The 25,231-nt window shown below is 37.7% G+C and overlaps 1 protein-coding gene across 18 annotated transcripts in view; it reads left to right on the forward strand.

Moving 5' to 3' along the window:
- The window catches only part of AFDN (afadin, adherens junction formation factor), a 119,179-nt gene that overhangs the window by 7,212 nt on the left and 86,736 nt on the right, over positions 1-25,231 (forward strand). The window lies entirely within an intron of this gene.

Genomic DNA, 25,231 nt, shown 5'->3' on the forward strand with positions numbered 1-25,231 from the left:
AGATGCCTTTCTGTCTAGATACCACCTGCTTCATTTCTTACTACCTAGAGCGACCCAGGGTTCCTCATTGCCCTGATTTGCCTTGAAGAGCTTTGATATAGATAAGTAATGAATTCTGGAAGAGCGGAAAGGCTGGACCTTCTCTTCCTTTTCACCTAGATACTAATAACAAGAAAAGTAATAATGAAAACAAATTCTTAGGCCTGGAATTGTGAACAGCTCTGGTATCCTGGGCCGCAGCACGTCAGTTGTACTGCAGATGTGAAACCAGAAAACACAGATAACACTCTTAACACATGACACATTCATATTCAACACATCTTAACACATTCATAATCTTCATATTTTTTCCACATAAATAGATGAGTCTGTTGGAATTTTTGACTGTACAATTAAAGATCATGTGTAGTCTTCTGGCATAATCCTATCCATCTCATCTGCTGCAGTCGGATTTGGAGAACAGAAATTGTAAATCATCATCTTTGCAAGTGACATGCTTTTTTTTTTTTTGGAGTAGTAGGGTTTGGCATATCTTAGTAATTATCAAAGTATTTCCAGATTTACTCATGTATTTTAAGAGTAGAAGATACACTGGACTTGAAAAAAATAGTTGAAAGTTACCATATACATTTTTCCAGCATATTAAAAAAGTTCTTGTTTTTACTGTAATAGAAGTGAAGCACCTGTTGAATATATGACTCCTTATTCCAGATCAACTCTTGTGTAAATATTCCAGAATAATAGGTTTAGTGAAACATGGCATATTTGTGTTAGTGGCTTCAGTTTTGTTTTTTTTTTTTAATTATTGTTCATTATTTTTATTTATCTATGTTACACTGTTGTAACTAGAACTAAGAAAAATTAAAAATCCAGCAGTGGAGTTGCCTAGTTAACTCTTTAAGTAGTTTTTCTAGTAAGTTTTCTAGTACTAGCTTTACGGATCCTTGATGAACCATTTTAAGGTTTGCTCTCGATTAAATCGGTATCCCAAGGTACAAGAGAATTTCTCGTCTACTCTGTGGTGAAAGTACTTCTGTAACAGCAAAAAGTGAAAGAGTTGTCTGTTAGCCAGATATTGTTGCCAGAGTATGATGTCCATAGCAGTATCTATCAACTAAAGTTTCACTGCCTTGTTTTTTTTAGGGCATCCCAATGATTTGTTTAGAATAGCTTTCTCTTTGTCAGATGAATTGCATTTTGTATGCAAGTCCATGTTCAGATATTTTCTTACAGAGACATACACATATTAATTGGAGTGTTGTAGGTATTCTAAGTAACCATTGTATTTTTTGGAAAGCCTTTCTGATCTGGAAGATCAGAATTACACCTCTGAGCGAAAATTAGCAGCTTTTGCCCAGCCTATTGTTGGTCAGAACAGTTCAAAAAAAAAAAAAAAAAAAAAAAAACCACAAGTAGCTGCCCTCATCCCCCAAGTAACTCTCTCTTCCCCACTCAACTGGTCTCTTTCTTGCCTCTTCTAGTAGAAATCATTTTACTTTGAGCAACAGATAGGTTTGATCTCATACGAAGATGCTTTTTTTTTTTTTTTTTTTTTACTAAAATTGGAAGAAAAAAATCTAATTTCTTTATGTGAAAAACATCACTGCAGTGCTGATGGTAATGCAGTTCCTCCTGGAGAGGAAAGGGTTTATGTGGAAATAGATCAGGTTGTTCCAAATTGTGCTTTGGAAACCTTTGCAGAACTGGCCTGTTTCATGTAAATTAATTAACTAAAATGGTCTTTGTAATATACTTTGTTATATGTTGAGAAATCTCTCTTGCATTCATCTTTCAGTTACATTTCAAAACTATTTACTGTATCTGTTTCAAGTCCAGGCATTGTATACTTGTAGAATGCTGTTTTTTTTTTTTTAATGAAATCTTAGTTTCCATTTCAGATTATGATTGTATTAAATATTAATATTTAATTTTTCAGTGCAGACTGAAAATTGAAAGAGTTCTTTAGCACCTATTGTCTTTATGGAGGATATTTAAGGACTAGAATAGATAGTTTTCATATTTGGAAAAGAAAAATGGAGTTGTGATGAGTAGTTTAGGAAGACAGTGGTTGCTAATGAAAGCATTGTTCAATCCTGATGATTAGTGTTGCTGGACTATCTATTATGAGTAGTGTTTGCTGTGTAGTGAGGAAACTCAGAAGTGGAATTACTTTATATTACTGCGTGCTATGATCTAATCTTTAGCTTTGAAGTTTTAAGCCAAACGAGTTTCCTTTTTAAAAAACTTGAGGAATGTAACAAAGCCCTTCTCTGTTTCATGTTGGAGATAGTCATACACTTCTGATAAAGTCTCTAGGAGTACAAAAAAATACAGTAATAAGTGTGTTTTTGTTGTTGTCAGCAATGACAATTTCAATAAACCTGAAATTAGGGCTTTACCAAACTGTCTCATGCCTGGAACAAACTTTTTCAGGCAGATAAGGATCTATACATAGGCTAGCAAAATATTATAGTGGCAAAATAATACTGTGCTCTGCATATTGCCATGTTCATGGAAGCTATTTAGAAGCATCTAAAAGCCTAATCATCTCCAAGTGAAGAAAGTGTTCTCACTAGGAATTCAGGAGATGAACTTAATTTGCAGTTTGTCTCAGGCATTCTGATCTCTTAATGGGAAAAATGGAGAGCTATGGGCTGTATCCTAGAGCCTTTGTCAAGATTTACAATGAAAAACCTGCTTTTCTGTTATCATCTGACTTGATATATGTGGCTTTTGACTAAAGCTGGTCTGAAAGGTAGGATCTTTGATCACTTTATGGTATCTAGATGGACTTAAATGTGATCTCTGTGCCCCAAAAATGCTTATTTTCCAGTAAAATTTTCTTAAGAAATAATCAAGAAAATTTCTAACAATCTAATGTTGCTATCTCGAGCATTAAATAGTTCTGAGGCAAGTACAGATTCTTTGTTTGGAAATAAATTGTTTGCAATCGGTGGCAAATTTTACAATGCTTTGTTGTCACACTTTGCCTTTTGATCTGTGTTAAGCTTAAGTGTGAACATAAGAAATTAGTGTATCGAAATTATGAGAGTTCAGCCAAATTTGAAAATATTGGCTGCCTTCTTTAAAGAAATGTATAGTGTTCTTCAGTGCTGGATGTCATATCACAGAGCAAACCTTGAGCTGCACCACAGCAGCACTGTGTTGAGCCCTCTGAAAATAAGAGGTAGAAGTTGGTAAAAGCCTATGGAAACTTGACATTTTCCTTAAGTGTCTGTCTTATCTTCAGCATTACCTATTTGTTTCCAGCTCTCCGAGCTTCCTTGTGTGCATGGCTGCTTGTATATGTCAAGATATATCATAATTGCATTGAATTAGCTCTGTAAGTAAAGCTGCCTGTGTAGATCCCTTCTTTCCTACATTCCTCCCTTACTCTGCTCCAACTCCACCCTCCCCTTCCCCAAGAACAAAAAAATCCCACAACTCTAAGCCAGACACTGTCCTTTTTAGAGTGAAAAATACTAGTTACAGCAGCCTTTGCAGGCGTGCAGCCTGCAATACAGGCTCCAGAGAGACCCTGGGAATGTGTCTTGTGATTCTGCAGCTTGGTCAGTAGCTTCCCAAGAGGTGACGGGGCTGGCCCTCCCGCAGCACGTGCTCTGCGCACTTTGGAATTTGGAATGGCCGGACCGCCACTGCGGGGCCTCTTATAGCCAGCTAGTCCCCATGCTGGTGTTAGTCTGCTGCTGTTACCACTGCAACAACAGTGATTTCTTCTGAGGGAGAGTTGTTTTTTTTTTTTTTTTTTTTTTTGTTATACTATTATAGCCATGGATACGTTTTCCTTGTTTTGGAGAGGATTCTTCTAATCTACTTTCAGTTTGTTGGGTGCGGTCTGCTGTGGGCATCTGCTAGATTGTAGCAGAATGAGTTTCCTGGATTAGCCTTGCGCTGAATTTCTCAGCTGCTCTTCCCCATATAGGCATTACAAAAAGGGGAGCAATTCCTTCCTAACCACCTCAAAGATAGTTAGGATGGTACTCAACAAATAGTAATTTTTGTTTGTTTGTTTTTTAATGGTGCAAAGTAGCCAAGGCACTTGCTTTGATCCTTGGTACACATGACTTTTTCCCAATTTAATTCCTTTCCTTCCAGGCTAATGCCATGACAGTATCAAACAGAGTAGTTTATTCCTCTGCTAAACATTACACTGAATTACATCTTCAGAAAAAGATCCCCCTGCCACAGTGTTCAAGTGACCTAAACTGCATTAAATGATGACACTGAATGCAACACTAATTAAAGTTCCTTTCCATACTTACACATCTGAAATCCGTCTAAAATGAGAAATTATGGACAAGTTTAGATTTTGCTGAAGTTTACATCTTTCGTTGGGAAATGCTACTTGCTGTACACAGTGGGCTTTGGAACAGTTTTGTAGGCAGAATATAAATGCTATGTTCTCTGTGTAATGATAAGGCCTTGGTCTGTCATTCATGTATTTAAGCACTATATTAAAAATGTTTGTAAACTGGTATTATTGAATATTTGTTTAGAGTGTTTCTGAAAGATGCTTTTGAACAAGATGTGATTAATTTGATTGTACTTATCTTCTACTTGTATGTAGTTGCGGCCTCTTCTTAAACTGTCCTGTGTTTGTTTAAAGGATTATCTAGCATTTTCATTTTGTTACAATGTCTAAAGGATAGAGGAATGGGAAAATAGTGGTTCAGAAATATAAAATGGTATGTTCAGTGTCATTTGGTAAGCTTGGTTAGTACAGAGGCAGCTGTAGAAGCCAGACTTTTATGGATGCTTGTTCACCAAATCATGCTGTTTTGAGATTTCACCTTATAAATTATAGCAAAAAGTATGTTATTCACAGTTCATATCTAACGTTCCTGCCGCGGGTGCATAAATACATTTTACAAGCTGATTCATATCTATATTATAGCTTCAGATTGTTATTTTTTCCCTTTTGGTAGCTACATACAGTGAAAAATAAGTTGTCTTCATAGAAAACTTAAATCATTTTAATCTTTGGATTTGCTCCTCTGTTTCAAAAATACTTGGATATCAACACAATGTGGAATTGCCTCCTGAGGTAAATGGAAAAGTGTCACTTTTTGAAATTCCTGAGTATTTTTTCTTTTCTAAATGTATAACCATTTTTTTTTTAAACTTTCTATTCTCTTTTCTGGAGAGCTCATTATAAACAGTTTTATTTTTCTATAGGTATATTGCTGTTATTAACCTTTTTTGACATGGAAGAAATTCAAGATTCCCAAATACTTTGTAATGAAAAAACAGACCTTTAAATTACTCAAAGTTCCTAATCTTAATGAATACATATTTATTGTGGGTAATAATACAAGATCTAGCATTTATAGGATGTTTTTAAGTTAAAAAAAAAAAGTCTTTAAGAAAATTCTCTGTATTGTAGAAGCCTGGAAAAGCTGACAACCTGCAGACATGCAGGAAAAAAAATAGCAGTCAGTGCACACATCACATGGGAGAGATTATTAATTAAACAAGAGAAAAAGAGGAAAAAATGCTTTGTAATTTTAAACCACTTCTGTATCCTGCTTTTTTTCTTTGCTTGTTCACATACAATTTTTTTTTAGGCAATCTTTCTGTATTCCTGTGACATTCTCTGTCACTAATGAGAAGATAGAGCTGTCTTTAGGTGAAACTTTCAGCTACAGTAATCTTGGCTTGCTACTGAGGTTGTTTGGGTAATATCACCAGTTTAGACCTTAATTGTTTTACGGTGAGTCAGAGGATATTTGAATTTTTGCATGGTGCTGTCATTTATGTTCACATTAACTATGTTCCAATACCTGAATAAAACCAAGTTACTAAATGCTTTTGTAATATGAGACTGTTTAAACTTGATATACTCTTGTTCACGGTTAATCATCTGCATTAATGTTTGTATTGCAATTTGTCCTTGGTCTGTGTGCCGCTGAAATGACGTTTCTTTGATAAGAATAAAAATAGAGTTATTCAATACAATAGTATTCTAGAGCAAGAAAATGCTTTAAAGTAAGCAGCAGATTCTATTTTCTGGTTGTATTTTGTGATATAGTGATGACAAATGAAAGGTGGGAATTTTTTAGATGCCAAGGGATTAACTAAATGTACAAGTCACGTAACCGACTACAGGGAGGCCTGCTGGGAAGAAACGAACCACTTGCTGAGAACAGGAATTCATGCAAAATACCATTAGCAAACACTTCTTTTTGGTGACTTCCAGTTAAGTTGGCTGTGGAATCTAGTTTTGTTAACCTGTACTGCCTGATAAAAACAGTAATTAACTAGTATTCTTCTAGTAGAAGTTCTTAAAATATAGCTAGTAGGACTAGTTTTAATGCATTTCCTTTGGTAATGAAATATGCCTTTTGGAAAGACAAAAGATAGAGAGACAAAATCTCTTAAAAAGAGATTTTAAAAGATTTTAAAATCTTCTAATTTTTAAAAGGTTTCCCACTGCAGAGTTACTTTTCTGATCAGGGAAGTGATTGTCATTTTGTTATTGTACAATTAAAAACACATACACCTTTTCTATATAGCCATGACAGATCACGGAAAATGTAAATGCAGCAAATTGTAAATAAAAGTGACTCTGATACGTTGAAAAGTGCAGATTGTATTTTAATACTGAAAAGTACTTCAGAGTATTAAAGTGTATCCTGGAGGGTTGGAATTTTTAAATGGAATACAAACTTTAGTTAAAAACAAACTTTCTTTCACCTGCTTAAATGAGAATGTATCTGTCCAGGATTTGACTATCATTCTAAAAACTGTTCTTTGAATGTTTTGGAGTTTGTGTGTGTGTGTTCGTTTTTTTCTTAGAAAAAACATGAAAACTTCCATTGCTTTGTCATGAAAACCTTATTGATGGTGAAGAGTGGGTAGTCTGTGACACATTGAGGATCTGTGTGTCGAAAATCAGTATTTGTCATTCATAGCTTAAAAAAAGGAATGGGCCCTAGGATTACACTTTTCTGACCCTAGTATTGCAAACTGATCTGTCTGACTTAATGAGTATGGATCTGTCCAAACAGAACAACTTGCAGAATGGAGATCTGTCTCCTTAGAGACAAAAATGGACTTACTCCTTTTTGTGTCTCGCAGAAAGCATAGAGATTCTTTTCCTTTTTCTGTTTGGCTTTATTTTTAGAAATTTGAGCTATTAGCCAATTTAGAATTTAAGTCTGAAGACCTTGTGCAGGTGATGCCATTGGAGACTAACAGTTTAAGAGGGAAGAATGTTTATAGTTGTCAAGATTTCTTTGTAGTTTAGTTTTATCTCTCAATTTAGAGATGTCCAAATGTGTTTTTTAATGTATGGCAATTTGAGTTTAGGGCAAAAAAAAAAAAGACTGATTTCCTCTAGGAGTATTCAAGCCTTAATTTCATTATTTCTGAGATCTATTATATGGTTTTGATTTAAAAAAAAAGTATTGGATCATAACTTTGGGGTCTAAAAAATATTTTGCCTCTTGCATATGCATTTAAAAGGTATGAATTAAAAAGACAAACCATCCTTCTTCTTTTGGCTTCAAAAAGCTCAAAGCTAGTTTTCCTGGTTCTTCTATGCACAGGTACCCTAATTACTTAACATTTAGAAAAACCTTCCCTGTTTGCATTAAGTTATATACAATGAAACACAAATTCCTTTATTGTGCTGTTTATACATATGCCTTTTCTGTTAAGAATTTTCAAACATCTGACAATGAGGACCACATTTTTGTGCTGCAGAAAAGGAGTGAATTTATGGATATAAGTGTGAATCTAAGTGAATTCGTGAATGTAAATGTCTTTCAGTGACCTGGCAGACAACTTCTAAGTGTGCAGGTTGCTCATAGAAGACAGCAAGGTGATCCAAATGTTAAAGGCCACGTCCGTGAGGTATAACTTACGCTGTTCTCTGTGGATAAGAAGTCCTCTGGACAACTCAAGATACACAAGGTTACAGTTTGGAAACAGCTGTTCTGAATAGCTCATTACTGGCAGGAATAGCTTGTTACTGGCAGATGTATAAGTACCATGTAGGCTTTACAATGAATTACTGCTAGTCTAGTAGTATATGCAAGGGTGAATATTTGCTTGACATTTTTTATGATGAAATTATTTACAGTGATTAGAAAAGTTAGAAAAAAATTTTTTTAAAAAAAATGAAAAGAACCGGCAGATACAGATTCTAGACCTATATTATTTTAAATGCCATCATAAGAGCTATGACTATATAGTGGCCTGTAGAAAATACTGTAACATATTCAAGTATGTGTTTAGGAAGTTGTATCAGTTATGCTCATAAACTCGACTATCTATTCTGCAAGATAATTTTAAGGAGATGTTTAAGGTTGACTTGGTTGCCCAGTATTTTGAGATTGCTAAGGTCAACCACAAGGGCATTTCCTTTTTAGAATAAAACTGTTAGAATAAACTGCGCAGCAGGAAGGCTAATCCTTTAACTACTACTACTATTAGTGTAGCAGGAGTCCTGTTTCTTCTGTTTTCTCCTGATTACTCCTTTGTCTTGCTCTCTCCTGCTTTCCTTTTGTTCCTCTTTCCTTTGTTTTCTTCAGAGGCTGTTGCTTTGTGATGTTACCCCTCAGAATCAAGCTGTGCTGCTCTTGCTCTTGAAGGATGTGGTTTTCCTGTCTTCATACCCTGTAGTAACTAGAAGAAAACCACAAAAATACTGATGATGGCAATTCACTTTCCCTGTTATCTGTCTAGAACCCCTGGTAGACCACCATATTCAGAAATTAAAGGACATATTACCAGTAGGAGGGTACAGGGTGATGGTAGTACTTATTTTTTTATTTATTTTTATATTCTTGCTTGTTAGATTTTTTTCCTTAAGTTTCTGGGTTTGTCTTTTTAATCTCATTTCTTCTGATTGTGTAATCTGTTTTGAAGGATTTTATTAGTGAAAGCAATCATGAAGAATCTTCTAATGAACTATTCATGTTTTGAGACTTCACTTTGTATTTTTACAGGAAAACAAGGTAAAGTCTTAGTATTTTGCACTAGTAATAAAAAAAAAAGCAATCTTATTTTTAATCTACTCTACAGTGGTTCGCTTGATAATCTTAGAAGAAACGTTTTCACCTTTGCATTTGCTCTATCCATACTAAAAGTGTAATCATCGTGCTGTTCATTAACTACAAACATGTTCTGCAAAATAGGCTTTACAGAGCTGATCCTTGATTGAGCAGGTGTTTGGATTGGAGTTCCTTATCCTGTGACTCTAGATATGTGTACACCCAGTCCATTTATTTCCATCTGGGATAAATTGTGTTGCATTCATCTGAGAGATGACTCTTGCTACGTGTAGTACAACCACTTATCTAGGTTTTAGCCTTTCAGATCTAGGTTAGTTGGACTCATATCTGAAGAGAAATTTGAAAATGTTATACCATTACTTAAACGTTCATAGTCTGCCCTTGGTTACCTGTTCAAGTGTCATGCCCCTTCCTGTGACATCTTGGGACCTCTCAGCATCAGTATCCTTTCTTATTCTGTGCTTGGAATAAGCTAAGGGTATCTCCCTGGCTCGGGCAATAATTAGTGTCTTATGTTGGAGTCTAGTTTGGGGGAATCAATTAATGGATGATTAAAAGGGATCATAAGAGAGACCTCAAGAGGTCTCATTACTCAAAGGTTCAGCTGTGAGGTTAGACCAGGCTCCTCAGGGCTTAATCCAGTAAGGTCTTGAAAGCCTCCAGAATAGGCCCTCTGGGTGACCTGCTCTGATGCATGACTGTCTTCATGGTGAAAAACCTTTTCCTTATCCACACCAAACTATGCCCATTGCCTCTTCTCTGGCACTTCACATGCTACTGTGAAGATCCCGGTTGCATCATCTTCTCCTTGTAGGTGCTAGTGAGCTGCTGTGTAGCTCTTCTGCAGGCTGAAGAAACCCACTTTCTTCCACTTCATGGGATGGGTATGCTGGTTGCTCTCAGCCGAGCTTGTTATAGTTTATCCCTGCTTTTCTTGTACTGGAGGGTCACAAAACCAGAAGCAGACTTCTAGGTGCAGTGTCTGCTTAGTAGAGAGGGATAGTTGCTTTCCTTGCTCTACAGCCTACATTCCCATTAATACAGCCCAGGATGGTGTTGGCCTTTGCTGCTGCTAGAGCACTGCTTGTGTTCAGCTTGCTGTCCACAACGGCTCCTCAGTTCTTTCCAGCGGAGCGGCTCCCTGGCTTAAGCCTGTACTGTTGCCAGGTATTACTCCTTTCCAGAGGCAGGATTTTGCATCTGTCCTTGATTTGTCCTTGCTGAATTTGCTGGGTGTGGGGAGGAAGAAAGGTTTGCTAGAGCATTCTGCGTAGCAAATTATTGGCTTGTGCTCCAGCACTTTGTTGAATATAGAAGTATTTAAATGCTTTGTTGAAGTTGATGAGTACTTAGACTTGGACCACAACATTCTATCTGTGTTGTGCTCAACTTTCATGACTGAAAGTACCTTAACATTTCAGGAACCTTTTGTTTTTTTCCTGATTTAATCTATAGATCTGTAGAGACATGTGTTAAGAAAGTATTATTTGCCTTTTTTTTGGGGGGGGGAGAGGGAGGGGGAAGTATTGGAAGAAGATCAAATATCCTAATATTCTAGAAGAGGCAATTGTGAGTTGTTTAAATAACATTCTTTTCTATTTCCATTTTCTCCAGCGTTTCCTCTTAATTGCAAACCTGCATGAGTCACCAGAATGGAATGGATTGAAGTAAATGAGTTATGCTGGATTATTTTTATAGATATGGGTTGTTTTGGGTAGTATTCTTTCTAGTTATGATTATTACTGATCTTCTACTACTGTACTGTGTGCTGTACAGTGTGTGAACAAGCTGAAATCTTAATTATGAACCTCCTTTTGTGTTTTTGAATTCTGCTGTTGTGATACACAACTCTGTGTGATGGCTGAGGAATTACTAAAAGAAACTAAATATATTGCAGGGGGAAACAGTAGCTACTGGAAATATCATGCCATGTGTGATCTTAAAAACAAAGTTCTATCTATGAAACATTAATTTTAACCATAGAAGGATCTTTTTTCCATGGTATTAGAACTTCAAAGCATCTGGTATATTTGGTTAGATATGGAGACTAGGTCAATTACATAGAAATACAGCTATGCTGATAGTATAACATTTTTGCTAGAAGAAATGCTGAAGTTCTAGTTTTCAAGTACAATATAATTTTATCTGGACACAGATATGTAGGCTTATTTTCTGCTGCTTTAATGGAGTATTTTTAACCATTAAAATTAAATTATTATTTTGGAAGTTAATTCTCTAACTGTTTCAAGGTGAATATTAACATATATACTCATAAAATAAACTGAGTAAACAGTCCTCCCTCCCCCTAACTCTTTGAGCTTAAATTCAGCATTAGATTCTGAACGCTAGTATTAATTTTAAACCTGTAAAAATTTAAATCACCTTTCCTGCATTTTATATTGGAATCTAATTTGCTAGCTGCTGATGGGATGGATACCAAGTTTGTAGGTTATCATTTCAGGTAATCTTTGCCTGATTTGGATGCTTGTTCTCGGATTCACATCTAAAAATGTGTTTAAAAAGCTTTATTGCGCACTGTGCAGGTCAGTGAGACAGGGTTGGATAACCCTGGGAGTGATCAGTATCTGGAGCTTCTCAAGAAAGTGCTGTTCCGAAAGTCTCCTTTTGTAAAAGGACGCAGTTTAAGTGACACATCTTTGGACATAGCTGTGGTGGTGGGTGATGGAGAGAGGCTGTCTTAACTGTGACAATATGAGACGTTAAAGTTGAGTGAACAAACTCGCAGAGGAATCATTGAGTTGTGCTCGTGAACCATCTGCTCTCTCAATTCTAGACATGAAGCTGCAGCCTACTCTAAGCAACGTACAAATATAGAAATGTGTTGTCATTATCAAGCGCGTGTTGAGAGAATATTTGAGGTGTTCTGGGCCATGTGTGGATATGAAGAGTGAAAAGGAAAGCGATAATGTGAAGGATAGGTATGTGATGATTAACAACATCCAGATATTCAGTAGACTCTAGTTTATAAAGGGGTTGTGTCTGTCTCCTCCCAACTCCACACACTAGCTCTTGTGCTTGATGATCTGACGGAGACTTCCTTGGTCGTCTTTAGGCGGTTAGTAGCAAGGTTTGTTGACTGGGGTACTGATCTTTGGGAATAGATTTGTTCTGATGTTTGAATGAAAATAGAGCGAGGGATTTGAATGAAAATAGAGTGAGTAACCTGCATGTCCCAATTATTGTTCCCAGCTTAGTGCCCACAGCAGCAAAGCCATGTGTACAGCCTTCTATGACCCTGGCTACTTAAAAATTTGAACATCTACAAGACAAGTATGTGGTTGGTTCAGTTGATAACTCCTCTTTATGACTCAAATTGAAGCCATGTTCTTATATTATCTGGTATTACAACTAAATAGTAATTTATTTATATATGTATTTTTAAAAAGTAATAAAGCATTGATATTTCTAAGTGGTAAGGGGGGGGGAGCGATCTTCTTGCCCTTTGGAAGTAGAAATTTTATGTGGGAAAAAAAAAATGGATGGTTTTAAGGAATTAGAGACTCCTCAAATATTTTTGAGTTGGTGGGATCATCAGTTGTAAAGTAGTTACTTTAACTGTTTTATGAAGCTGCCATATAGCTGAGCTCCGTTGGTCACAAATCACATCTAGCTTTTCAACAATGATCCTTTGACAAAAAAAAGTCACTAATTGATCTTTGTACTACCTAATATCTTTTTTTGTATATATTTTTTAGTACTATTATGAAGAGAAGTGCACAGGAAATGAGGAGCTTCCTATGTAATCAAGTGGTCAGCTGCCGTTTCCTCTAACGGGAGTAGATCTGGCTGTTAGAATCACCAAATTCACGTTGTTGTCCTGATCATGGAGCAGAAAATCTAAAGCAGAAGGAGTGAGAGAGAAAATAGTGGCCATGTCTGAAAAACTGTCATTCTGTAATGTTTTTTGGCTCATATAGTTATGAGGTACTTCTAAGTATTCCTTTGTTTTTAATGCATATTTTGTAGCATAATTAAATGCAGACTTTTAATGGATTTTACTAAGCTTTTTTTTTTTTGAAACATTTAACTTGTATCTCTGTGCTGACTTTCTTAAACATGTCTGCTTCCTCAGTCTCACGTCATTTTAGTAATTTTTCTCGCTTCCCACCCCTGGCCTGTTTTGTTGAAATGATGCTACTGGGATTGCTGCTGGAGCTTGTAGAGACTTGGAAATGTAAACTTTGTATGGGTGTTTGTTGATAGACAGCATCTGACATCATGTTTTGCAGAAATTCTCTTGGGATCTCTGAGAAATCAGCTAAATTAATGTATGCATGCCAAAAATGGTGAAACCTTGTCAATATTGTCATTTATGTTCTGCACATGAAAATGTTTCAGTGGCTAGCATTACCAGCAAATAATAGCAGTATTGAGTGCTCTGCACTGCTAAAACACGGTAAAGTTATTTCCATTAAAATCTGGGATGTGGGGTTCCCTCCTTTATGTTGGTATAAGGTCTTGTGTGACTCTACAACCAAACTCTTAAGGAAGCTAGAAAGCAGTAAATACTCATCTGGGAGCTGAGTGGACTAGAGTTAATTTTCTTTGGCGTTTTTCCCCTGAACTAGCTCACTGAAGTCGATGTAAGTGATAGTACTGGAGCAAAGGAAGTGACACTGTGGAGCTGGAGGCAGGGTAGGGGGGCAAAGGGGAAGCCCTTTCCAGTGCAGCTTCTTGTTGCCATCAGGTTAGCAGAGATGGAACCCCCAGCCCGCCCCAGCTGCAAAGCAGGACCTCTGCTGGAGTCTCTCTCTGTTGGTGTAACCTTCCTGTAATCAGCAGTATAGGGACTTTCAGGGAATTTACTTATGTATGTATTATTATTAGAACAGGATGTAAAGCATAATGTGGAGGATTAGGAAAGAGAATAAAGGTTTTCAGGTTTTCTTGCTGGTTTGAAGAGCAAGACATATGAGTAGATGCGCTTGCTTCCAGGCTGGAGGAATAGACATTATTGCAGATGGGAAAATGTGGAACCTCCAAAGAGAGAAGCAGACTGGTACAATAAGAGGAGGGTGAAATGTTTTGTGCTGAAAAGCAGGGTGCGAGTTCAAGTACACAGCATTAAAGTGTGTTGTTATGTTGGCAGCTCTGCAGTGTCATCTGCTCTAGATGTAAAAGAAAACAGAGTACTGGGAGGGTCTCACAGTAAAATCAGAACTAAAGCAGTGTTTTGTTTAAGTACATTAATAAGAAATCTGTTTAGGATTGCATTGGTCTAGCTCTCATATTAGAGCAGAGGACTTTGTTTCTAGTATGCAAATAGTGAAGAGAAAGCCTCACCAAACCAGGGAGTACAAAATTAGTGTCAGGTTGAAGGGACTGTACATGATGCTACTGGAGACAATGCCCTTTTTAACTTCTCAGCAGTTGTTTTAAATGCAGGTAAATGAAGCTGAATGACATTGAGCAAGCACACTGCTTGATGAATTGCTGCCAAAGATTATACAACAGGATTAGGTATGATTTTTATAAAGAAAAAGCCATCAACAGATAAATTTTACCCAAATATTACAACTACTACTGCAAAACTTTTTCCAAGTTATCTGTGCCTTTGGGTACTCCAGTGAACCATCAAAAACTAATATTGCTAATGACATTGAGAAGCTGCTTCATATGTTCTAAGACATGACTTTATTCGTCAATTAAAAAAAAAAAGTGATAATTCATGGCAGAATTTTTTTTGAATAGCAACATCGGGAAAGCCTTTTCCTGATTAGAAATGAATATGCCACTCAAGTTTGGTACTTTATGACACAGACCCAGCATTTCTCTTAACTGTTCGAAAAAGCTACAGGTAGTGCTTCTAAAATGGTCTAAAACTGTGTTTTATACACATGTAAATTTGGCTACTCCTTTTGGTTCTCTCTACAGTGAATGAGTACCCTATTTATCTATTTATTTATTTTCTTTTGATAATTGATATATGGTAAAAGTAACTGGAAAACATGACTACTGTAGCTTCTTATTGTGTTCTTGCTGAAGGTTAATATAACCATTCCGATTATGCATTTTTGCAATCAACTAACTTTATATCAGAGCCACTTTACTTCAATAGCGCAGGTTTATATGTATTTTTGCAGAACTAATTTACACTAACATTATAAAAGGCTGGGGTGGGGGGATTAAAACACCCTTTAATTTCCAGAATTGTGTCCCCTAACCTCACTCCCACTTTTTCCAGGGCATTGGTTATGACAAAGACTGTATTTAGGCTACCGTTTAAATGGCATTGCTCCTTAAAATCTGTTTGACTAACCCAATTTAATTTTAAAATAACTTTTAAAAATCCAGAGGTTGGATTTTTAATGCCAATATTATCCAGCATGTATGAACTTAATGATTATAGAGCAAACTCCAAGGCAGTGCATCAATAATTGTACAACTGGAATGAATTTAAATGTTGCACATTAGTGTGTCTTTGGTAGTTAAACTGGTAAGAAGGCTAATGAAGTTGGCAACAGCTCGGTGCAATTCCTGTGCTATCGCATTGCTTTGTTGGCAAGAACTGCTATAAAACCTTTAGCAGAGTCGGTTTGGCAGGGAGCACTTAGCAGTGTTGTAAACAGGGGAATATGGGCTGAGAGGGTTTCCCATTCAGGACCCCATTCCCTGAAATTTACCTGTGCAATAATCCCTTGTCAGCCTTTCTGGTTTGCATTCTGCCAGGTAGGACCCTCTTGCATTTTGTTTGGCTGTGTAATTCTTTGTAGTGGTAGCTGCTCTAGTGGCCCCCCTCCAGAAGAGGCAAATGCTGTTCCTTAAAACAAACAAACAAAGAGTCTTAAAGTTTAAAAATGTTTTAATTTCAGTGTACCTGATAGATTAGGAAATTTGGAAACTGGATCCGGGCAAGATGAGATGTTGCGTTAAAGTAAGGGTCTACCTTCAGCTGGTTGTTTTTTAAGCCATGTTTTTTCGTCCGTGAGTTGATTGCCTGCTGCAGTATGTCTGCTCAGGGAGAGTCAGGTGCTTGTTTCCTGTTGGGCTCGTTCGCATTCCTGCTTCAGCCTCCTGACTAATTGGCCTTGGTGCCAGCACGCTTGCGTGCAGAGGGTCAGATAGCGTCTGCCGCTTTTCTAGACCAGGCCCCGGAGCTGCCTCTCTTAACCATGTGTAGTGCAGAGTCCAGCTCACCTGGCAGAAGTCAAGAGTGCAGAGGCGGGTTCAGCACCACACAGTGAAGTTGGGCCAGTCTTTTGCAGCAGTGCCAATAAAAGAGTAAACTCAACACGATCCCTGGTTATGTGAAAGTGACTCGATTTTGTTTTCTGTTGATGTGCTGTTGCATCAAACTGAAGGTTGATACTAGAATAGTGAAGGTAGAATACTGATATAAGAAATGTATCCAAGCAGCTGTTGATTTAAAGGATTATAGATTTCACAATTTTTGTCAATGGTAGTTTATTCTCTGTCTTAAATGGTTGGTGTTCCTTGCATTTATGAATGGGAATAGATTTTTTTTTTGAAAGATATTTTTAGTGGAATGTTAAAGGCAGCACCCTAGATGTGACAGTAAATACAGTAAGTCCTGGCAAACAAAACTATGTAATTCATAAGAATGGAAGAAATTTATCCCAGTGCTTAAAACTGCATGAAATGATCGGACTCTTCTATGTTGGTCTCTTCTCAAAGATTTTTAAAAAATGTCAAGATTGTTTTCTTGAAAACTGTAGAAGATTAATGGATCTCCAAAAGGAAACTGGACATCAGAGTTTGAACTGTCTTTAAATTATAAAACTGAAAAAGAAAAAAGTACACTTCAGATTTTCTTAATTTAGTTTAATATGTGAGGCATTATTCTATAAAAACTAATGTGGAGTCAAGGAAATGCAGATGTTAAGTTTAGAGATGAAACTTTCTTAGAAGAGAATTATAATTTTGAAGCATTTGGTCTACCTGCAATTTTACCCAGCATTTCTGATCACCCTTTGCCACTTGGTGCCTGTCTTCAGTATTATCTTCAGCAGTTGTAAAAGTCATGTAAACTCCTGTTCATCATCAGTTATTTGGAATCTTTTATGTACCCATGAACTTCACACCTTTAAAAGCCAAATTTGAAGGTTACATTTATGGTAAATTCTTACTATTTTCAAAACATGAATTAATTACAGAAATGGCTTTTATATTTTTAAGTATGGACCCTTGGACAGCATTATACTGTGTCTCCTGAGAGTAAATACTGTAAATAAAATACTATATATATTCTATTTGTATTATATATGGAATATAATATATAAAAAATATATATGCAAATAAATATATACCATGTTAGGTGATTGAAACTAGGGTGATTTCCAAACTGCTCTGCGCTCTATATGGGTTGGTGTCAGCTGCTTCTGAATACCTGTTTGTCAAATTTAGTCATTTATTGATCATGTGGTTGTTAGATTGACCCTTCAGCCTATGTCCGGAGTGTCAAGTTGCCAAAGTGGTCAGACAGACAAGATACCTGACTGAGTTTCTCCTGTAAGAGAAAGGGCACAGTATATGTTTTAACTGTTGGACGCTAGAGAATCCATGCAGCAGGAAAGTTAGGAATAGTCTAACCTGTGTCACCTGTAATAAAACTGTAATTCAAGTTTAAGCAGGGCAGCCAGAAGAAGCTAGCTTTCATTCATTTGATAGCTGGTGGAAATGCTTGCGTTACAGTAACGTGGCTTTCTGCAATTCTGTACTGTGCTGTAAAACTCTTAGCGCTACCTTCCGGAATACATAAACGCTGCGTTAGAAACCAGAAATGGAATTAAACGTGACCCGGGTGCTGCCCGTCCAGCAGCCGCTCTGATGCTGCTGCTACGCCGTTGTCGAGCGGGGCTGGAATGGCCCATGGTCGGACAGAGCAGGCAGCGACTGGCAGCTCCTGCCTGCTCCCTTCGGCACTCGCCCGCGCGCCCCGTCTGTGTGGGGGCTGCGGGATGTGCCCAGCCAGCGTATCCACACACCACAACCTACCTGTTCGCCTATAAAGCTGTAAAATCTTTGCGTGGGGTAAGGTATGTGCTAGTGTCAGGGCGGGAGCAAACTGTCCAGTTTGTCTCAGGTTGCTGTTTTGTGACTCTTTCAAGTTAATATAAAGTGTGAGGAGAAAATCCATTTCTCACAAGTGCTAGCACTAGAGTTCTGTAGCTCTACAGTGAGGTAGAGTAGGAAACGACCTACCTTTCTGCATTAGTTATCCTGGTTCATAGTGCTGTACAGCTGCAAGGTGCTAGTGCTGTACCTGGAGTAAGGGAGCAGGTGGGAATAAGCAGCAGGAAGGGTGGCTGCTGCAGCAGCTGGTGTTGCTGTTCATTTCAAGTGATCCTGGACCTACGCTTTTAATGTTAAAATGTGTCAAAGACAGCCTTTTTGTGGCCCAAATGATGAATGAAGACTTTTTAAATACTGGGGTTGCAGCTCTGTAGGTTGTTGGCAAGTAGTAATGTCAACGGAAAATTAGGCTTTTAGTGCCAGAACTGTCATTTTCCCCTTGTAATTTTCCTATTGTAATTTTATTTGAGGTGGATGTAATAACATGTTCCTGGTCCACCAGATCAGACTATGTAAAAGTAACAGCCTTTGATACGATAAATAATAGAGAGAACTCTTGCTTTGAAGACATATTTCTAATTTTTCTTCTATAGATTTTGCTCAGCAGTGACAGGTTGCAGGCAAGCAACTGGGAGTGAACAATGAGCCTGGAGACCTGTTGCTATTCCCTGGTTTTACACTTGCTCTTAAATAACGTTCCTGATTGATTGAAGTTTTGTTTTTGTTTTAAATAACTTTTTATCTAGTTTCAAACGATAAAATTCTGCCTGTATCTCTATCTTTGCTATTTCAGAGTATTTTGATAGTCCAAATGCATGAGCTTCAATTAATTTTCCTTTTTTTCCGCTCTTGTCATGTCCTTCAAACTGCTTTCCACCCAAGAGCTTTTTACTTTGTGGTTATGTTTTCCAGTTACTATGAGATCCTCTGTATTAAGGTATTGGGAGATCCACTGAATGGCTGTGGCACAAGTATCAATACACTTTAAAATAACTTAATCCAAGAAAACACTGCATATCTTTTATTTGTTGAAATTTGTATTAAAACAGACTAGTTAATGAAGGGTTGAGGGTTAAAAAGCTCCAGAACTAATTTTGGTGCTTGTTGTTGAAAATATCTTTACTGTAGTGTTTTCCTGTTAACCGTACTAGACCTCATATGTAAGAAGAGCTCCCTGCCTTTGCTTCTGGTTATTTGTGAAATATTTAATGATGCTGCACCATGCAGTTTAACAGAAAATATCCCACAGGTGGCAGATAGTTCCTCTGTGTAGCAAATATTGTTTAAGATTTTGTAGATTTTTTTTTACTGCAGGCATGAAAATTGGAGAGAGAAACCTTTAATACTTTTTTTCCCCTGGAGTTGTAAATTTTGCCTAAGTTATTTTATGCTGCTTGTGTGACAATGTCTTTTCACACACACAGAATGACAGAATGGTTGAGGTTGGAAGGGACCTCTAGAGATCATCTAGTCCAACCACCCTGCTCAAACAGGGGCACCTAGAGCACCTTGCACAGGGCTGCATCCAGGTGAATTCTTTTGTAGAAGTTCATGAAGATTTAATGTTTTCAAAATAAAGTATGTTTGATTGCTGCATTCTGCATCTAGTGGGTTTGCCAGAATATCCTTCTTGAATGAAGGTTTTTTTCTGTTTTGTTTTGAGGTAAGTAGGAAGTATTCTGGCATACCTTCTTGATGTAGATGGCTCGGTCCTATCATTTTTAGTCATTGTTTTAATAAAGACTACTTTTTTTTTTTTTTTTCCAATATGAGTTGAAATATGAGGTGTACCTGTAGGGCCAGTTATTCTGATGGACAGTTAAATATGTTTAATGGATTTGTTTAAAATGCATAGTTACTATAGCAATTGTTCTGTAGGAAGTTTGCTAGTAATAAATAGAATGCATGCAAGATATACAACAGAATATTTACATCAGTGATAATTCAAGCTTTACATTTAAACTGCATTTTTTAAAAAGTAAATTCTTTTTAGAGTCTGTTTTAGTTATACTTATGTCTTTTGATCTTAAAGTTTTAGTTACATAGCATTTGTTATATACTGTACTGGGATTTGCATAAATTCACTGGCATCAAAGTTGTGTTAAAAATTTATGCGCAACCTTTGGTTCTGTGGGACTTTATCCATTTTGCCTTTTCATTTTGTAATGGGACAGATTCCTAAGATGTAATGGTTGTTCCCAAGGAAAACTACATCAGTCCTCGGTCCAGTCCTGTTCAATTTATTCATCAATGACCTGGATGAAGGCACAGAGTGCTCCGTCAGCAAGTTTGCTGATGATACCAAACTGGAAGGAGTAGCTGATGCCCCAGAGGGTTGCCCTGCCATCCAGAGGGACCTGGACAACTGGGCGGTGAAAAACCTCATGCAATTCAACAAGGCCAAGTGCAAGGTCCTGCACCTGGGGAGGAATAACCCCAGACACCAGTACAGGCTGGGGACTGACCTTCTGGAGGGCAGCTCTGGGGAGAAAGACCTGGTGTCATGGTGGACGACAAGTTGACCATGAGGCAGCAGTGTGCCCTCGTGGCCAAGAAGGCCAGTGGGATCCTGGGGTGCATTAAGAAGAGCGTCTCCAGCAGGTCGAGGGAGGTGATCCTGCCCCTCTACTCAGCCCTGGTGAGGCCACATCTGGAGTATTGTGTCCAGTTCTGGGCCCCACAGTACAAGAGGGATGTGGAGCTGCTGGAGAGAGTCCAGCGCAGGGGCACAAGGATGATCAGGGGCCTGGAACATCTGCACTATGAGGAGAGGCTGAGGGAGCTGGGCCAGTTCAGCCTGGAGAAGAGAAGGCTGAGAGGGGGTCTAATCAGTGTCTATAAGTACCTCAAGGGAGGCAGCGATGAGGACGGTGCTGGCCTCTTTTCAGTGGTGGCCACCGACAGAACTAGAGGTAATAGCCACAGACTGAAACACCATAAGTTCCACAGGAACTTAAGGAAAAATTTCTTAGCAGTGAGGGTGACAGAGCACTGGAACAGGCTGCCCAGAGAGGTTGTGGAGTCTCCTTCTCTGGAGATCTTCAAAACCCGCTTGGATGCAGTCCTGTGCCACGTGCTCTAGGTGACCCTGTGTGTGCAGGGGGGTTGGACTAGATGACCTCTAGAGGTCCCTTCCAACCTTAAGCATTCTATGATTCTGTGAACTTCCTGTATTTAGTTACAGTTCTTGTATTGTGGGCTGTTGATAGTTACATTATTGCCAGAAAACTCTAGTGTTGATTCTGTTTTGAAGAAGATCAAAGTGTGCATAAATGCAGTTGTAGAAAAACAGAGTCATTTCGCAGTATAGTATCCTTATTGAATGAGGTGTCAAAGATGTAAGAGAGGAAATAAAGCAGATGAAAAAGATTTAAAAAGAAAAATACAAGCTATATTTTCATCTGTGTGACTCGTCCTCTCTCGGAACCCTTGAGGTGATCTTAGCATCAGTCGTGAAGCTGCACTTTCTTGAAAGTGGTCTCCTTTCTCCCTTCAATGGGAAACAGTTTATAATAGTTGGCATAACTGCTAGAAATGGCAGCCTAGAAAACCACTGACCTTCATATAATTTAAATGATTGCTCCTCTAGTGACTTCGTGTACTTTTTTTAAAAATCTTGTAGTTTTTGTTTGGTTTATTTTTTCATTAAGTATTTTGTGAGGAAACTTGGCTTAGTTGCATATTTATAGCTCTAAAGGAATCAGTTCCATTTTACTCTACAGACTGACTACTGGTGAGGTGGTGAGGCAGCGTGTGAATGCTACATGCACGTGCATGTGTCTGTCATATGCATCTGTGCCTCGCAGTCATAATGCTGCTATTACGCTGACCTGTTAGTATCAGTTTTGTGACCTAAATTTATTTGGAAGCAACTTATATTTGTTTTCTAATAAAACCAAATCTAATTGTAATCTTTATACTGTGAATTAATTTTGCTGTGATTTATATTCTGTTAGCAAAAGTCCTGAGCAGCAGGTACATTAATTGCAGCTTTGCTGGAAGTTAGTTAGATGTAGATTTTTGCCCATTGAATTTGAATGAGGTATGGAGGAAGATGTGACACTTTTAGTGCTGTTTTTAGGTGCTGTGTAAACCTAGCCATGCAGAATGCCATTTGTAAGGCCAACAGTGATATCAGTGTACTTAACATATTGTAAAGTTGGACTTTTGGAAGTTTTCCAAAGGAAAACTTAGATTTTTTTTTCTACTGAAAAATTACAGGATTAACAAAATGAATGCTGTGTAACTTATGCTTAAAATATATTGCTTGATACTTGTGGGAGAGTATTTTAAAGCCTGCCTGTATTCTTTGCTTGGCTTGTGGGAATAGTGAACCCACCCACATTCATTGCTACCTCCTACACGTTAGGAGAGAGGAAAAGAAAGGTTTCCTCTCTCACACACCAGCAGTGCTGCGGGTTATGGCTCCTGCGTGTTACTGCTTTGTTTGCAGGAGCCTCTGTGTTTGTTTGTTTCTTCAGGAAGTCCAAGTTTCCCTGCTACAAACCCCATTGAATCACACTGTAGACTTTCAAACCTCTTTTTGGAGTGCAAGTATTTTCTCTTTGTTTTCTACCTGTGGATTTTTATTATTTCATTATTTTTCTTGACTCCTGTAAAAATAATGGGGCAATTGGAATTAAAAAGAAAAAAAACTGCTTTTCTGTGGGGATACTCAAACAACAAAGCTGAGTAATGTCTCAGTTCTCTGTAACTTCTAATGTTTCTGTTGTGTTCTGTAGTCATCCTTAGTAGTTCTTAACCTAGGCTTGAGTCACTCTCCTGTACTGTTTTATATTGCTTATTTACTTGCGCTTTTGAATAACATAGGTTTGAATGAGTAAATAATTAATCAGATGAGCGATAAGAAATGAAGAGGATGTTTTTTAGAATAGAGTGATTGTAAAACATGCTGTTAAAAATATTCAGGGTAGAAAAAAGTGAGAGTCAACTTTGAATAACTGCTAAAGAAGCCCTAATCTTAGTATGGATGAGAAAATGAGATAAATTCGTGTAGATAAGTGTTAGATGACTCATATGGAATCTGCAACTTACTGCAGGCAAGAACAACAGCTTTGTATTGAAAATACATAGTTTTGTGAAAATGCCAGTTCATGCTCAGGAAAGTTAATCCCACAAATTTTTAGGAAAACAGCAAAACAAAGTATTTATGCCATTGCCTAGGTCCATGTCATTCCATCTAAAAGATACAGTAGTGAAAAGCTCAGAGATGAGCAACACAGATTTATCAAAGGTTTGGATTAGCTTCCTCTCACAGAAAGAGTTTAGGGTAGGATATATCAGCCTGAAAAAAAATGATTGGAGAAAAAACACCTGTGAAGTCCCAAGTGGCCTGGAGCAGGGGGAAATATGAGAAATGATTGTTCCTCATCTCTTACAAAAAATAGCAGCAGTCAAAGGCAGCAAGTTCAAAGCAAACAAAAGAGGCTTCCTTTCACAGTGCAAAAATGGGGCTGTGGAAGTTACTGTCATAGGAGATTGTGGATAGTAAAAGTTTACATGGGCTCAAAAAAGAAGAGAAATTAGTTGAAGAAAATTTCACTGAAGGTTGTTAAATAGGCTTCTGAATGCAGAAGTCTTGGAGACACAAATGATTGGAAGTTGGAGTATGTGGGTGGAGGAGAATGTAGGCAAGGTGGAGAGGCAGCGCGTTGCACACACGACTACATTCTTTGGGTATTTTCCTAGTGGCTGCTTTGGGCTGCTTTCAGGGATGGGGTACAGGACTAGATAGACCCTTGGTCTGAGCCACTACATATGTTCTTAAGATTACTTATTAGTCTGTCCCTTGCCTTGAGCTTTTTGGTTAGTTGTATCGAAGGATGCTATTAAACTTCTAGAGGAAAAAAAAAAAGTCCCATCTCTTCATTCCTCTATACAAGCTGATTAGGAAGCTTTTTTAAGGGAAATCTCATTATGTGAACATTGCTTTGAGTTGCCCAACTTCCACTAGCAAGATCGGGAGTCGCCAGTGTAAATAGCAACAACAAAATGCGCAAAAAGTATTTTTGGTTTCTATGACTGTGTTTTCTTTCTCTGTTTAGACTAGAAATATCCATCAGAAAGATTTTATTTCTGTATATATGGCTGTCTGAGTGCAGTCATTCATTCTTAATCTCTCTTTCTCGACCTGTCTTTCTATGGTGTACTGTTTTCTTTTTGGCCTATTTTACTTTATTTTTGTTCTAGAAGCAAAATGCATAGCTCCACATTTGTTTCTTCTGATTTTGTTGCAGCTGTGTCAATACAGTCTTAACTTTGAATACCTAGAATGTAGTACAAATGCAAAAATATACAGATATAAAAATGCAACTGCTTTTTCTTTCCTTTTTTTTTAATAGCAATTACATGTATTTACATTATGGAGTAGGTGTATGTAGTGCCACTGAGGAGTGAAAGCAGAGCCTTGCCTTGGTTCCTAATGATTAGGAAGAGTGCTGGAGCAGCACTGGGGTTTGAGTGCCCTGGGAAGAAGAGTGTTTACAGCTGTAGAGTTCTTCTCTCTATAAATATATATTGGGGTGTCTGATACTTTTTGTCCTACAGTTTAGCTAGCAGCACTTTTTATTTTGGCAGAGAACTTCCAAATGGTATATTAACTTTATAAATATATATGTGTGTGAATATATATATATATATATATATATATGTAGTTTTTTCTGTTCAAATTCAACCTTATGATGTCTTTATGTGATCAGATCCATACTGGAGAGGATCGCTCTCCGTGTGAAACCTGTTATTGCATCTGACACCAGAGGATGTATTGTTTGCAAGGTCTCTTGAAAATAATGACACAAGCAATGGTTATTAAACTGTAGAGTAAGCTTGAATGTGTTTGCTATATAAATAGCTATATAGATAACAGGGTGATTGAATTTTCTTGATTGACCTCAGTGCAGGGCCTCAGGAATTCTGGAAGTCGTGCAGCAGGCAGGCTGAGGTGGCTGCAGAACTAGGGTTTGAATCTGTAATGGAGGTGTAGGAACAAGGAGCCTCCTCCTGCAGGTTGGTAGGGTGAAATGTAGTCTATGGCAGTGATGATGAATGAAAGTATCAGAGGAGGGGGAGCTACAAGGGTTTCAGCAGGCCAGTGTTGCAGGTACAGAATAGGCACCAAG

The sequence above is a fragment of the Tinamus guttatus genome, unplaced genomic scaffold, assembly GCF_059628265.1.
Source record: "Tinamus guttatus ecotype Peru unplaced genomic scaffold, ASM5962826v1 Tinamus_guttatus_pri_ptg000601l, whole genome shotgun sequence".
Taxonomy (NCBI): domain Eukaryota; kingdom Metazoa; phylum Chordata; class Aves; order Tinamiformes; family Tinamidae; genus Tinamus; species Tinamus guttatus.